Here is a 17,182-nt window from a genome sequence, read left to right on the forward strand (position 1 = left end):
TACATACTTCTCTTCTGAGAGTTGTATACCCAGGATCTCCCCCACCATAAAAATGGGGCCTGAAACCTTGGTTGCATCTGCCATAGCTGATTAGACCATACATAAACACTTGCCTCAAACTGCCTAAAATCCAAGGTCATAGAACCATGAGTGAATGTATGAATTCAGGAGTTGGAAGACTCGTTCAGTTATGCACAATGGTAAAAAACAAAATGTAGCTACAGAAAAATGAAGTGGACAAGTAGAGAGAAGCAGAGAGATCATGCTGTTCCAGGGTGGTGAGAAACCAGCCACCTGAGTCACTGATGAGTTTCCAACCCCCGGTTTCCCTCCCCTCATGAAGCCTGTCTGCACTTCTATTTCCAGGTACTGTGAAATCCCCAGGATCCTTGCCATTAACATTAATTCTTTTTTTTTTTTTAACATTAGTTTGAATCTGATTTGCTACAAACAAACAAATTTGTTACAAAAAAAGAAATGATTTTAAAGATTTTAAAAACCTCAAAAAAGAAGAGGTCAAGTAGGAATATAAAAATGTCAATCATAGGAGGGGAAAAAAGCCTTGTTAAAAAATGGCTGGCTGTTACATTGGTATCTTCAGGCATTCCTCAGCTTAAGAAAATGAAAACTATTCACCAACCATAAGAGGTTCAAACAACGGCCTATATATCCAACTTCAGCATAGTTGTGGGTCAGTATGAATAAAATTCTATTTCAAAGTATAGGACAAAACCCAGAGATTGAGGAATAGGGAGTATTTTAGAGATTATTAGACCAAAACGTGTTTGTTTTTTTTTTTTTTTATTTTTTTTTTTAAAGATTTTATTTATTTGACACAGAGAGAGAGACATAGCAAGAGAGGGAACACAAGCAGGGGGAGTGGGAGAGGGAGAAGCAGGCTTCCAGCCGAGCAGGGAGCCCGATGCGGGGCTCGATCCCAGGATTCTGGGATCATGACCTGAGCCGAAGGCAGACGCTTAACGACTGAGCCACCCAGGTGCCCCCAAAACGTGTTTTTAAAAGAAAAAATAATACTGCTTACTACAATTGTGACCACAAAGTGGATGAGAGTTGTATCTTTTCTGGTAATAATAGCCAGTCCTACCTAATTAGCCTAAGTATCATTATATGGTTTTCCCCATCCATGTATACCTATTTCTTTTAAAAACATACCACTTCAGAGTCCTCAACTAAAATACTTAGTGGTAGAAGATAGTGCCCTTTAAAAAAAAAAGGAAGCATTTCCCAATAGCACCACCATTACATGGCACACTGGCTTTTAAAATAAGACTGTTATATTAGGTTTTCCTTGTTTCTTTGACATTAGCTTGTTAGTATAAAGTTTCCTTTGGCAACTCAGACTTAAAAAAAAAACACCACCACACAACTAGTTTCTTTAGTAACAATTTCATATGGATAGTGAAGAACAATGAATATCAGTACCTTGTACTATTCCTAGGTTCAAAACATACTTTTGTAAGAAAAACTGACCAGTTGCACATAATCAAAATTGAGCAAGACTGGGAAAATCTACAAATGTAACAGCAAGTTCAGAGATAAAAACAAACAAAACAAAACAAACAGTACTTCTATCAAATTTGCCAAGATTATATAGACAGTTGTGGCATTCAGAAAAAAATGAGAGACAAACTTAGGGTAAAAGGGAAAGTTTGTGAAAAACTGAACAGTGATTGCCATAAAAAAGATTTGAAGTAAACAAGTCTCAATTGTTTATAATAATGGAAGAAGGCAGAGGCATTCGTAATTTTTAATGACTTTTATTGCTTCTAGAATGTTTACTGAAATTACATTTGATTATGAGTACTTCATCTATAAATTTATTTTAAACCAAATACAGAAGGGACACTGTGCAGGTTTGGCTAAATAGTTGAGAAGCTTTCTAATTTTCCCATTGTGCCCCCTTGTTCAATCTTTCTCTCCAACATGCTTCAGTTTCTCTCCCAAATTAATAAAAAGCCCAACCTTAGCAGAGCTACCACCCTCACACCTTAATTCATAATAGGAAAAGCTGGTTAAATGCTACAGTGTAGGCTATGTGAAAATTAAGAGACATTAAAGGGCATTGCTAGAGTTTAAACAGTATGATTAATAAGAAAAGTATGCTAAACCTAAGTGTCCATCTATAGAAGAATGGAAAAGGAAAGATATGGGGCATATGTGTGTAGGTATACATATATATGAGTATCATGCAGCCATAAAAAAGGATGAGATTGGCAATGATGTGGATGGAACTAGAGGATATTATACTAAGTGAAATAAGTCAGAGAAAGACAAATATCATATGATTTCACTCATATGTGGAATTTAAGAAACAAAAGAGATAACATAGGGGAAGGGAAGGAAAAATAAGATAAAAACAGAGAGGGAGGCAAACCATAGGAGACTCTTTTTATTTATTTATTTATTTATTTATTTATTTATTTATTTAGATTTTATTTATTTGAGAGAGAGAGACAGAGATAGTGAGCTATAGAGCACAAGTGGGGAGGAGAGGGAGAAGCAGGCTCCCCACAGAGCAGGGAGCCCGATGCGGGACTTGATCCCAGGACCCTGGGATCATGACCTGAGCTGAAGGCAGACGCTGAACCGACTGAGCCACCCAGGCACCCTGGAGACTCTTAACTATAGAGAACAAACTGAGGGTTGCTGGAGGGGAGATGGGGGGGGATGGGGTAACTGGGTGATTGGCATTAAGGAGGGCACTTGATATAATGAACACTGGGTGTGACATGCAACTGATAAATCACACTAAATTCTACCCTTGAAACTAATAATACACTATATGTTAACTGAATTGAATCAAAATTAAAAAAAAAAAAAAAAGGGATGAGATTGTGCCATTTGGGACAACATGGATGGACCTACAGGGTATTTTGCTAAGTGACATAAGTCAGACTGAGAAAAACAAATACCGTATGATCTCACTCATATGTGGAGCCTAAAAAAACATAAATGAATAAACAAAAAGCAGAATCAGACCTATAAACAGAACAAACTTACGGTTGCCAGAGGGGAGAGGGTGGGGGGATCGCCAAAATGGGTGAAGGGGAGAGGGAGACACAGGCTTCCAGTTATAGAATGAACAAGTCACGGGAATAAGGCACAGCACAGGGAATACAGTCAATGATATTATAATAGCATTGTATGGTAACAGATGGTAGCCACACTTGTGGTGAGCATAGCATAACATATAGTTAAGTCAAATCACTGTTGTACACCCAAAACTATTGTAACATTATGTGTCAACTAAACTCAAAAAAAAATTTTAAGTGTGCTGAAATTTAAATAATTAAATAGAATTAAGATATGCTAACCATCATTAATGCCAATTTCAATTTGTAACAAAACACCAAATGTTGGAGCTACTACAAAGACTCATGGTCAACCTGCCATTACATTCTCAAAGGCTGGAATATATCTTTCATTTTAAAACCCAGGATTAGTTGGTTTGTTCATTCATTTGCTAATTTCAGGTTGGTGAGGGGACACAGATACATAAATTAAAACATTCTAAGAGCAAAACAGGTATTTATGGAATATTTACTAAGTGCCAGACCCTGTTCTGAGTGCTTACTTGCATTAACAAAGTTTCACAACAATCTTATGAAGACTTCACTATTCCCATTTTAAAGGGGAAGAAACGGAGGTACAGAGAGATAACACAGGTAGTTAAATAGCAAAGCCAGGTTTCATTCCCAGACATTCTGGATCCAGAGCCAAACACCTTATACTGCCTTTCCAACACTATAATAATTCTCTCAACAAATTCTTACTGAGTATCTTCGCTGTGCCAGGCACTGTTTCTAGGTGCCTGAGATATAACATAGTTACTAATAGATTATTTCACAAGGGACTTGATAATCTAGCCAAGAATCTGAGTCTGAGAATGCTTTCTGGAGGAAGTAATGCTTAGGCTGTCTTTTTTTTTTTTTTAAGATTTCATTTATTTATTTGAGAGAGCGAGAGAGACAGCTTGTACAGAGGGAGAGGGAGAAGCAGATTCCCCACTGAGTAGGGAGACCTACATGGGGCTTGATCCCAGGACCAAGATCATGACCTGAGCTGAAGGCAGACACTTAGCCAACTGAGCCACCCAGGTGCCCATAGGCTGAGTCTTAAAAAAGATGGAAAAGAGTTAGGTAGGCAAAAGGAAAAGGGAAGGAAAAAATGAAGTTATTCCAAGCAGAAGGACTACATAAGCAATGGTCAACAATTCAGAAATAGCTATACATTCAGGGAATCTTCAAAAAGTAGTTCCATATGACTAGAGTGGAAAATGGAAAGCAGAAATTGTAAGAGTTAAGATTAGAGAACCAGTCAGAGGCCAAATCATGTTGTCTTAATGACATGGTAAGGAGTTCAACTTTATCCAGCTGATAATGGGGAGTCAATGAAAAATCTTCAAACTGCATTTTAGACACACCCGTCTGGCAATTCTGAGAAGGTGACTCTCAGGGAGATGAAAGTGAAGATAGGAAAACCAGCCACAAAGTAAGGAAGTAGTTCCTAACAAGACAGTGGTTCGAATAGGGATGCTAGGGGAGGAAATGATTCAGAATATATTTAGGAGGTAAAGGCAGCAGAATTCAATAAATGAATGGATGGGAATGAGAGAGAAAGAGGGGGAGGAATCATGAATGACTCCTAAATTCCTGCTATGATGAAGTCCATAGTAGATTATGATATCTTTAGAAGACAACAGATCAAAGCAAAACTTCAGGCAGGTACATAAGTTCAGTTTGGACAGTGGAGTTTGAGGAGAAGATAAGTAAGCAGTTGGTTAAGATAATCTGATGCTTTGGAAAGATACTAATGCTGGGAAAACAGCTTGGTGAGTAATTGGTAACTAAACCACAAAGGTACTATGACTTACTAGGGAAAATGTGAAGGCTGAGAAGCGCAATCAGCCAATGCCTCCAGCGACACTTCTACTGGGACAGGCAGGATAAACAAGAGGGCAGCAAAGTGGAAGTCAAGGGGCAGAGTTTCATGAGAAAGGGGCCCAAAGCATTATTGTTATTGTTTATTTCAGGAAGGAGAAATTAGACTGCAGTGGGATAAAGAAAAAAATGGGAGAAAAAAGAGTTAATTTCAGCCAATGCAGAGTAGTCCATCAATATTTTCATCTATAAAATTGAGATAATGGGTTATTTTGATTACTGAATGACTTAATGCATGGAACCTCACATATAATAAGCGCTAGAGCCTGTCATGGACTATTTTTGCCCTTGCTCACTACACTTGGCCTTCTGTGCCAGGTGCCTTTTTGTTCTCATCCTAAACTCCTTTGGACTGCAAGGCTTTGCACCTGATGCTGTCCCGCAAGGATCCCTCTTTCCTCAGCTCTTCACATAACTGACTCTTTCTCATCTGTCAAATATCATCTCTTGAGAAAAGACTTCCCGAGGAAGTACCCTCTTCTAGTCATTTTCTCATATCATCCTGTTTTACTTCCTTCATAACTCCTACCATTCTTTGAACCTCTCTTCTTTAATTAGAGGTAATATAGCAAAGTGATTGAGAATGCAGGCTCCACAGTCAGACTGGCTGCATTCAAATTCCAGCTCTGCCACTGACTAGCCATGTGACCTTGAACAAGATGCTTCATCTCTCAGTGTCTTAATTTCCTCAACTTTAAAAGAGGCAAAATAATAAAGTACTTACCCCCCCCCCCAGGTTTCTTGAGGGAATTAAATGAATTAATCCATATAAAATTATTGTAAGAATACAGGTAATTCTGAGCACTCAAGTATATATTTGTTTACTTGCAATGATCTTTAAAGCTCCACTAAATGGCACATCTCAACATGTACTATTAAAAATATTTGAAGCTATAAAAACTCTCAGTCCAAATCATAAAGATGTAAACTAACAACCAAATGAAGGAGTAGTGCTCTGGCTAAACCTCAAGAAATACTACTTTCACAGACTGGATTTTATTTTATTTTTTAATTGTTATTTTTTTGCCACAAAAGTGGGGAAAAAAGGCCACATAGAACTAAGGCTCCATAATTAAGCAAGGGAAGTTTTGATAACTTTTTGATAAATTTGGATAAATTTTTGATAAGATGTAATTACTATGTAACTTAGACTAATTTATAAAAAGTAAAATTTAAATATGGAGGACAAGGGAAAAAAGGTTCTAAAAAGTTCTGACCTAAGTGACTGTGGAAAACGGTGCTTTGACTGGAAATGCTAAGACTAAAGACAAAAGAACTGTATATAAAAATGCTCTAGTTGGTACAGTTGTTTCTGTTGTACATTTATGACAGGACTGACCAAATAAATGGATGGCAGATGGTAAGAGTCAGGTTTCTTACTTTTGGAGAGGGAGGTTACACATAAGCAAGGGGGTATAGCTAGAATGAACCAGATGGTACTGAAGTAGAGTCAAAGATTAACAGTATAAACTCATGTTTAGCTTCATATAGATACACACAGATAGATACAAAAATAGTTGTATGTTTGTATATGTAGATTAATATGCATGCATACATTTCCTAGGTCTGTACACTGAGAAGGCCTAGAAGCAATGATATCCCGGCAGCAATGAGCACACCTAGTGCCCAGATCTTGGTTTCTAATATCATTCTCTAATAGAAGTAACCAGGGATCCTTGGAGAAATGATTGATTGGAGGACTGAGGCAGGGAATACATAGATGAGTTTGGAGTACCTTGTAGTACCAGAAATAAAGAAGTGTTAAAAAACACAAAACAATAGCGTATGTCCTATTGGTCACGGGAACTAACCTGAAAGAGATATAACAATTTCAGGAACAAAATAAAATAGTATAGGATAATAACCCAAAGTTATAAAATGAATATCCCTGAGTCCATATGGATTGAATGAATGAATAAATGGAGGGAAAGAGAAAAATCTCCCTTACAAAAGAATTCCAAATAATTTTGCCGACACTTCCCCATCAAGGAGTTGGAACTTAATTCCCCACCCACTGAGTACAGTCTCCACTTAGTGATTTGTTTCCAAAAAGTAGAATATGGGAAAACTTTACAGTAGAGAAACCTGGCAAACATTGCTTCAACCAGGTGACTGAGGTTAAAAATATCACTGATAAGTCATATTGATAGTATGCACCCTTGAGATGATATAATTAGAATAGAATTTTACCTCTGTGGTCGTCCTGCCCCAAACCTAAACTCCAGTCTAACTCTGAGAAAAATATCAGACAAACCCAAACTGGGGGACACTTTACAAAATATCTGACCCAAACTCCTCAAAACAGTCAAGGCTATCTAAAACAAGGAAAATCTAGAAGCCAGTACAGCCCAGAGGAGCCAAAGGAAACATGATGACTAAACGTACTATGGTATTCTGGATGGGATTCTAGAATCCAGAAAGGACATTAGTTAAAACTAATGATTCCAAGTAAAATATGGACTTTAGTTAATAGTAATGTTCCAATGTTGGTTCCTTGGTTGTAACAAAGAAATGTCAAATATTAACAACAGGGAAAATTGGGTGCAGGGTACACGGTAACTTCCCGCAATTTTTCTGTAAATATAAAACTACTCTAAATTAAGTTTATTTAAAATGATAATAATAGGAAAGTTATTGTCTCAATCAGACTTTTAGTCCTGTAAGTCACGTATAGTAGGTTGGACAAAAATAGAAATACAGTTAGTACTGTACAAAACAATCTCAACACTGATGAATAGTTTACAATATGGTACATGTAAGTGCCTATGGTCATTTAATATGTGTACATTTTTACTCCTTAGTTGGTAAGCACTTTAGAAGCAGAAAACTCTCCTCAAGCAGGACTCGTATTTTGGACTAAAGAAAAACTGTGGTACTAATTATATTAACAAAAATTCCGCCTGCCTCTTGAAGTCGAAAAAGTTTAAATAGTTTTAGGTAAAATATATTTACAGTACATTACATCGCCTCATAGTTTCAGAAGGAGAATGTAGATACATATTTTAAGAAAGTACATTGGAAAGTTCACTAATAACAATATACTAGAGTGTAAAATTCACAATAACTTAGGTCCATAATGGTCATTGTTCAAGAAATTTGGAAACCAAAAAACAAATAAAAACAAACTTTACCAACAAACAAATAAACTTCACTAACATTTGTAACTATCTTGAATATATTTAAAAACAAACAAACCAAAAACCTCCTAAAGAGCAGTAAAAAAAAAGACAGCCCAATAGAAAATGAGTAAAGGACAGGTACAGGCAAATCACTGAAGAGACAACCAAAAATGCTCATATATAAGAAAAGATGAAAGGAAATAAAAATGGGAAATGAAATGCCATTTCATACCAATCAGATTGGAAAAAATCAAAAGTCTGACAACATTAGCTGTTGGTATGGAGGAACAGAAAATGTTTGTCAATATCCAATAAATATCCTGTATATAGAAAGATGCTTATATATCCTAAGACCCTGCAATTTGACCATCAGGTTTATGATCTGGAGAAACACTGGTATGTGCTTCAGGAAATACAAGGATGTTCACAAGGCACTGTTATAATACATAAAAAATAAAAACAATCAACATTCATTAATAGAGTAAATGCTAAATTGCAGTATATCTATTTAATGGAACATTACACACCAGTCAACACAAATGAGCCAGTCCTACAAGGGCCAACAAAGATGGGGGAGGAGGGCAAAAATTTAGAAAGTGTCAAAATATGTATACCATGATAAAATCATATTAACAGCTGCTTAAATTAGCCAGCACATTAAAAAACAAGGGGGGGCGGGCAGGAACAGTTTTAAGCACCTTATATAGACTCACTTGCTTTCTACAACAACCTTATAAGGTAGGCAGATCTATTATCCCTATCTGATAGATGAGGACATAGAGGCATGGAAAGATTTAAAAATTTGCCTAAGGTCACAAAACTATTAAGTAGCAGAGTCCAGATTTAAACCAAGGGAATATGGCTCCAAAGCCCACAGCTCTCCAAAAGCATCGAAAGCAAGGCCATGTACTGTTCATATGTAAAGTTTATTAAAAGGTAAAATGGAAGGATACACATCACATTTATCATAACAATTGCCCCTGGGAGGGAAGATGAAACTGAGGAGAACAAAAAGGACTTTAACTTGATCAGCAATGTTCAAGTACAGTATAAAGTTCTACCTGCTCTTTTAGCATTCAGTGTGATAACCATGATATACATAGTTTTTTAAATTAAAATTGTATCTGAAACAAAAGTGAAAAAATGTTAACATTTGTATGAGTATACGTGTGCTTACTACTTTTTTGTAATTTTCTGTATTTTTAAAGCTTTTCAAAAAATGTATCATCTATAAAATATAAAAGTAAAAATAAAAATAAATTTAAGAAATTTCCAATCTCCCTATTTCAGCTTTTATTTGGAAATGAAAATAGCTAAACTGTGAGTTTATGTGTGTATGTACATGGAAAATGCATTTTTACATGGGTCCAAAGAGATACTAAAAGTATAGTAGAAACAGTATCTCTTACTATACATTTTGATGACTCACTATTCTTGGTGAAAATAAAGTACAGCACCAGCAGGAAAACTCCCTTGATATCTCTCCACCTTTTTTCTTGATAGTTTGTCTCTTCTCCCTATTGGTTTCTACTTGTTTGTGCTTTTAAAAGAAGGAAACAAGGAGGCACCAAGAAATTATCACACACTTGAAAAATAACAATAACAGCAGCTCTTCCGAATATAAGATTCTCCAACATACAATCAAGTAATGTTCTAAAACTTTATTTGTAAATTGGTTGTTTGGACCTCAAAACATATTTTCCCATAAAGAAAGTTAAACGAGGATATAAGCACCAGCAAAAAAGATACTGGCTGAGGTGCCAGGCCCCGAGCAGTGAAACAGGAAAAGCAAAGTACACAGTATGCACTGATGGCCCAAGAAAAAAAGAAAGGGTTCTCAACCAGAGTTTGAGGACAGAAATCATGTTTCATTTACCTCTGTATCTTCAGTGACTAGCAAAATACCTGGCACCTCATAAACATTCAAAAACTGCTATCTACTGACTGATGGGGTAAAGAGGAAAAGACTGAGTCAAGCAGTCCATCAATAGGTGGCACTATCAATATAAAACAGTTTGGGTGTGAGATCCAAATAGAAAAGAGGTTGAGAGTAACAGTGTGCATTAGATTATTTATTTATTTATTTATTTATTTATTTATTTATTTATTTATCTGACAGAGAAGACAGAGAGAGAGGGAGGGAACACAAGCAGGGGGAGTTGGAGAGAGAGAAGCAGGCTTCCCGCCAAGCAGGGAGCCCGATGTGGGGCTCGATCCCAGGACCCTGAGATCATGACCTGAGCCCAAGGCAGTCGCTTAACCAACTGAGCCACCCAGGCACCCCAACAATGTGCATTAATAGAATCATCTACATATGTAAAACCACTACCAGGTTGGTGCTGGTAACCAGAAGAGTGCCTTCACCTAAATTATTAGCTCCTTCCATTACTGTGTACTGCATAAGTACCATACTTTGAGTTAGTTTTCTAATAATCATAAAATAGTCTCCCTATTGGAGCAGTGGTTTTGTGGGATTTTAAGGATTTTCTCCTATGACCCTTGAAAACATTTTAATGTCACTCTTGTCATTATTACAGTAATACTATTCAGAAGATAGAACAAAGTATAAATACTAAAATAAAAATGACCTCTAATCCCATCATACAGACACCTTTTAATATCTTATTAAAATATTTATTTCCAAGGTGCCTGGGTGGCTGGCTCAGTCGGTTGAACGTCTGTCTTCAGCTCAGGTCATGATCTCAGGGTCCTGGGATGGAGCCCCGTGTTGGGCTCCCTGCTCAGCAGGGAGTCTGCCTCTTCCTCTCCATCTGCCTCTCCCCCGGCTCATGCTTTCTCTCACTCTCTCTCAAATAAATAAATAAAACCTTTAAAAAAATTTATTTCCTGCCAATCATTTTGCCATGTATATGTGATATGTTATAAATAATGACAAAGTATATTCTTTATATTCTGACTTTTCTCTCAACACTATTTTGTACTTTCTCATTTCAGTAAATATTTCTGAAAATGTGACCCTTAAAAACTGCATCTACCACTGGATTATCATTCGTTTCACTATTCCTCTATTATATGGCATTTTGACTATTATAAATTTTTCCCTACTATAGTAACAAACTATATAAATTAATCCTTTTTATGTATAAAGTTCTACACTGCTGTTTTAGAATTCAAAGTGATAACTAGTATATACAGTAATAAAGCGTGGAGCACTTCACTTTTCCCCAACTCACAAATTATACTGAGCAATGATCATTAATCTGGGGTATTAAACAAACAAAGAGGAAGTTTTTTTAATCAACTTTCCTTCAGTCAGTCTCATCTTCCACATCTGGTAAGAAAGAGGAAAGCCCCAAGATAAGTCTCTGACATCAGAGAGGACAAGAATAACAAGTCAATTTTCCTGCTAGAGCCACTTTTGTTTTCCACTTGGAATAATGAGCCATCAATTTAAATAGGAATGATACAAGATTTGTAATATACATCTCTATCTGAATCAGTGCTTAAATCTAGGTTTCCATAGTAGGTAGACTGTTTAGAAGAATTCTGGAAACAAAAAGGTAGTGTAAATAATATCACTCAAATGAAAAAATAAGCGTTTTTTTTTTTTTACAATTCTGCCATGATTTTTATTATTTTTGAATGAATTAATAAATGTCATATACTCTTTCCTTCTTATAGCTTTCCAATTATTCCAAATATTATTCAAGCTGCCATAAATAGGCCAACAGCTCCAGGAGCTTAAGAATCAATAACTATTTAAGCCAGTGGTAATTCATGTGGAAAAGTTCAGAACAAATCAGCATCAGCTTCTGGCTCTCTTGCACAAACAAAAAATTTACATCGCTTCACCGATTTTCAAAAGTGTAAATTTGTGTACATAAATTTAAAACTCAGACCAAAATTTACTCTTATTTCTATTGGGCCGGTGTCAAGATCAATTAATTTTCCTAAAAAGTACATTCTTTAAAAATTCCACAGTGAAGTCTATATTTGATCATTTAGAAAAAGAAAATTATATAACATATAATATATATAATGATGATGATGGCATGGTATATACTAGTCTGGACTCCTACTGAGAGCTGCAGTTCAAAGGGAAATTGTGAAAATGAAGTAAAAGTTGCCCAAAATGTTTAATTCTGGCCAAAATAAAACAAAGTTCCAATAAAAGAAGCCAAATACAAGCTTTCGTTTCATTATAAATTCAAACAGGGTTCAAATAGCTCAGAAATTCTGCGTACTTAAGTTTTCAAAAGCTGGATTCCCAGAACTATCTACTCTAAACATAAACTGAGTAACTTGCCCAAGAGTCCTTACTTATTACCTAATCTTAGGTCCCCCAGAGACTACTTTTTACAATAATCTCAAATGTACTACAATAGATTAGTGTAACCTGGGCTACGCTGTTTACAGGTGTCTCCACCTCCTTCCCCCAAGAGGAGAGAAGAGGTAGATTAGGGCAAGCAGAAAACAGAGACTATATACACCAAACAACAGCTTGCAATCTTGTAAAATTGCTTCTTACACACTTGGGCTATTATTTTAATTAACGTACAATGCATTTGAAAGAATAACATATTCACGGAGTAATACAATTTCTGTCCTCACGAGTCTCTAGCTGGCTGACACGCGTTTTCTCCTCAAATAAATACATGCCTGTTGACTGATGCCTCTCCTGCTGTTGCAAACAACAAATAACTGTCCTGTAAGACAAAAACCCTTCTCTAAGCCTCCAGGCGTAACCATACGTTTGAATTAAAAGCACTCTGGAACAATAACAAAAATCTTCCAGCACATCTGTCATTTAAAAGCACGATAATGAAAAGCTGTCGCTGCGACCCAGTTTTGGGTCACAAGCTTTTTTCTTTTTTCTCCTCCCTCCCTCAAAGCGATAAACTTCAAAGGGAATGGTGGCGACCAGGAACGTCCCCCCCCCCCCCCCCCGCAAAAATAGAGACACACACACACACACACAAAATGCAACTGACCAACTTGAACGCTAACCCGACCCATGCTGGCCGGGGTTGGCTAAGCAGACCCCCGGGAGGAAAATCGGGCCTCTGGGGGCCCGCCAGGCTCCCGCTGCTGCCTGTTTAAAATATCGAGCAGGTGGGATTCCGGAAGGCCACCTCCGTCTTACGTAACGGGCTTGTCAAAATCCCAGCTCAGGACCTCCCCTCTCACCGCCCCCGCCCCCACCCCCACCCCACCCCCACCTCCCAACAACAAGAGCCCCAAACCAGCCCGGAATAGAAAATCTGGAAAGAAAACACCGGAGCCCCCCACGCGTCCGACACAGAGGTGCGGGCGCTACTCTCAGCACCGCCGCGCCAGCCCAGAGCGGACCCAGCCCGCGGAGGACCGCCCGGCTCTGAGAAGCCCCCGGGCGGAGGTCGCGGCCATCCACGCCACCTCTCCGAGCCCTGCCGACCCCGCTCCCGCGACCACGGCTGTCACCGCTCCGGGCCGTGACAGCTCCACATGCCACCGCTGTCCGCGCCGCCACCCCCGCACTCACCTCACCGCTGGCTCCAGCGCGAGCAGTGGGTCGAGCTTGGAGAGTGGTGCCCAGTCCCCTCCCGACGGCGGCGGGACACGAGGGGCTGAATGCCGCGGCGCTCTGAACCCGCTTAGCTCATCCCCAGCCCGGCGCTCCGCCCTGCGCGGCACCCCCGCCCGCCCAGGCCTGCCGTCTCAGTCAGACGGGACTCCCCCTCCCCTCGCAGCAGGCGCTGCCTCCGCCTCCTTCTCTGGCTCCAGCCGCTGCGGCCGCCGCCACTGCGACTGGTGCCATCTTGGCAGTGACGGAGGGGGCGGGGGCGGGGATCGCTGCCCACAAGCGCCAATCGCGAGCCAGGCCCAGCCCCAGGGGGCGGGGCGGTGCCGGCTTGAGGGTTGTGGGGTCCTAGCGCCTGAACCTGAGCTGGGCGGAGAAGGTGGGCGGGGCTGAGCCGACCAGGCCCGTGACGCAAGCAGTAGTTGGGGAAACGCGCGCTGGTTCCCCCTGCGGTCGGGAGATCCCGAGCCTGAGGCGGGCGTGGGTGAGAAACACCTTCCCTTCCCCTTTCACCACCCCGAGGGTCAAGGATCGTCTTGGGCCAACTGACCTGCTTCCTCCTTCCTCCCCAGCAGCCCTGACAGTCCTGACATTGCCAAGCCAGAGCACCACGCGTCAGTTTGAGCGGCAGCTCCTACACCAGGGGCGCTCAGAATCCCCCAGGAAACCCCCTGAGGGGTTAGCAACCCGCTAGTAGGTTTCGGTCCCAAGATACTGAAGGTCAGGTAAAATGGGGAATTCAGGGGGGTTCTCTGAAAAGTACGTTGATTAAACTCCTATTGTTGACTGAAGGGGTGTCGATTACATTGGATTAATGGGATATGGCCTACTTAAACCTGGCTATGGCTCCACCATTAGTGGCTGTTGGCAAATTGCCTCTGAGAAATGAGAGTAATAAACGTTGATTACAGCAACAGGGTTGTTCTGAGGTTAAATTGTATAATACATGTGAAGTGCTTAGCGTAGTTCCTGAAAGTACTCAGTGAATGTTGGATATTATTCCATGGTCAGATGAAGGAAGAAATAGGACCCTAAAAGTCCCTGTGGTTTGAAATCCACTTTCTCAATTGTGCGGAATAGGCATTAATCCCTTTTACTAACCAAGTTTACAGCTCTATTTCCTATCTCCATTTCTTCCATTGTATTCATTCAGTCAGTCAACAAACATTCATTGAAACGCAAATGCTGAGGGGACACAGCCTTGAGGGAAACAGAAAAAGGTCTGCTTTCATGGAACTGACTTGGGAAAAGAGGGACAATAAATACTTCACACATTTTGGAGGAAAACGTGTATAAAGGTTCTGAACAGAATTCTGGGAGAGCAGATAATAGGATAGGTTAAAAAAAAAAAAACAGTGGTTAGGAAAGGCTCATCTGAAGGATGAGGAGTCAGTAATGTGAGAAATGCTCTGGGGAATTGTTTAAGGCAGAGGGAATGGCTGTGCAAAGGATCTGTGGTAATAAGGACCTTGGCTATTAGAACTGGGTGGAGTCTGGTGCTGAGAAATCCAAGGTATAAAGGGGAGCCTGGAATGAGTCTGGAGAGGTGAGTGAGGGCCCATTCCCCCAGGGCCTAGGAAAATATAGAAACAAGATCAGATTTTATGGTAATAGCAACTGAAAGGCATTAGAGCAAGGAAGTTGGGAACAGTGATGTTTTCAGTATGACATCTATGTCTATATTTTGGGCAACATATGGGCCAAAGAACTGGATTTCAAGTAAAAACAAAAAGAACCTGAGGTTGAGCCTGTTCAGCACTAAGTTGGTCAAATTGTATGTTCTGATCTTCAGTTTCCTTGTTAAAAATGTATGAGCATCAGTCACATAAGACTGTATACAGAAAAATACTACTTTCACTGAAAATTGTTAAATAATATAAGTTGTTTCTAAGTGTTTTGAATGTCATGTTAGTGTCATTTATAGTTGCCTAATCGGTGCTATTTGATAAGTACATTTAGTGGTGTGGGTTTTTTTTTATTGCAAGTGGTAATCCAAATCAGTCATTCTTAACCATTTTTGTACAATGTGCTACTAAGAAAAATAATATGTACTCTTATAAGCATGTAGGTTTTTTTTAATTTTATTTTTAAGTAACCCCTACCCCCAACATGGGGCTCAAACTTACAACCCTGAGATCAAGAGTGGAATGCTCTACCAGCTGAGCCAGCCAGGTGCCCCATAAGTGTGTAGTTTCTTGATCTTTCAGTTCCAAATATATTTTTTTAAGTGCTTAGCTGTGCATTTTCTAGTGAAATTTGCTATGAAGACATGAATTTTTATCTTTTTATTTGGATAAAATATACATAACATAAAATGTACTATTTTAACTATTTTTAAGTGTATAGTTCAGTGGCATTAAGTATATTCACATTGCTATGCAACCATCACCAGGACTTTTTCATCATCCCAAACTGAAACTCTACCCAGTAAACAATAACTCCTATTCTACTTTATAAAACATGTATTTTTTTTAAAGGTATCAGGTGAGTTTCCCCCTCCCCCCACAAAATGGTAAATGAGTTTGGTGATCAGTAGGATTGTTTGCTCCCATTGAAGGGTTCAATGGACCATTCCATGTAAGTTTAGAAACTACCACCCAAGAAATAAGAATTAGTATAAGTTTTTAGCTCAGATGGTTAACACATAATAATGAGAAGTACTAATATAGGACCAATTAATTTTTAGCACTGAAAAATTGTGTTCTTTGACCATAAAATGTGCTCTATGGTCTTATAAATGTTTACTCCAAAATGGCCCAGACAACATGCCCCTCCATTTACATACAACTACTCTAAAAGCATGTCTACTTGATACTATTAATTTTCATTAAAAAATAAGTGATTACAGCTCTGGATAAATTTAATTTTAAAAATCACTCTGGTGTGAGGAATGGTTTAGAAAAAGGGCAAGAAAGAAGGAAGCAAGTTTTTGCCACACTTCAAATAATTAAATATTCGATAAAGTTACGAAGATCAAAAGATCAAGATCGTTTTTGGCTTGAAAATACTGTGAGTCAATAACTTTATTTTTAAGCACATCCTACATGCAGTGTTTTAACTCCATTAAGCCAAAAGCTAAATATCTTTGCCAGACTGGACCCTTCTTCCTGCTGCCCATGTCATCCACAGTGTTTTTATTCCCAACATGAGGGCCTGGCTATAGGCCAGTCAGTGATTGCAAGGGAGAGATTATGGTATATGGGGCCACAAGAGAATTTGGGGGGATGATGGATATGTCCACTATCTAGACTGTGGTGATGGTTTCATAGGTGTATACCTATGTCATACTTACCAAGTTGCACACTTTAAGTATGTGTAGTCCCCTGTATGTCAATTATATTTCAATAAAACTGTAAAAAAAATTAAAGTCCAATTGCACACTTCCCATTCTTTCCCCAGTGGATGCAGATTTAGCCTTTCATCGGGTTTAATCCCCGTGAGGCCTATCTAGTCAATTCTTCTTTGAGGAACAACAAAAAGCACTCTTTTAATTGGCAAAAAAAGATACAAATATTTTATCTACATTTGCCAATTAAAATATTATGGGCATATAGGGGCGCCTGGGTGGCTCAGTAGGTTAA

General features: G+C 38.9%; 1 protein-coding gene across 6 annotated transcripts in view; it reads right to left on the reverse strand.

The window, feature by feature from the left end:
• DENND4A (DENN domain containing 4A) overlaps positions 1 to 13,838 on the reverse strand; it is a 132,288-nt gene extending 118,450 nt beyond the window's left edge. For all 6 annotated transcript variants that reach the window (XM_032417417.1, XM_032417416.1, XM_032417415.1 and 3 more), the window contains exon 1: positions 13,563 to 13,838. The gene's annotated coding sequence lies outside the window, so the exon portion shown is untranslated. The remainder of the gene's footprint in view (positions 1 to 13,562) is intronic.
• Between the last annotated feature and the right edge of the window lie 3,344 nt (positions 13,839 to 17,182).

This window comes from Phoca vitulina, unplaced genomic scaffold, assembly GCF_004348235.1.
Source record: "Phoca vitulina isolate PV1807 unplaced genomic scaffold, GSC_HSeal_1.0 scaffold20, whole genome shotgun sequence".
Lineage (NCBI taxonomy): Eukaryota > Metazoa > Chordata > Mammalia > Carnivora > Phocidae > Phoca > Phoca vitulina.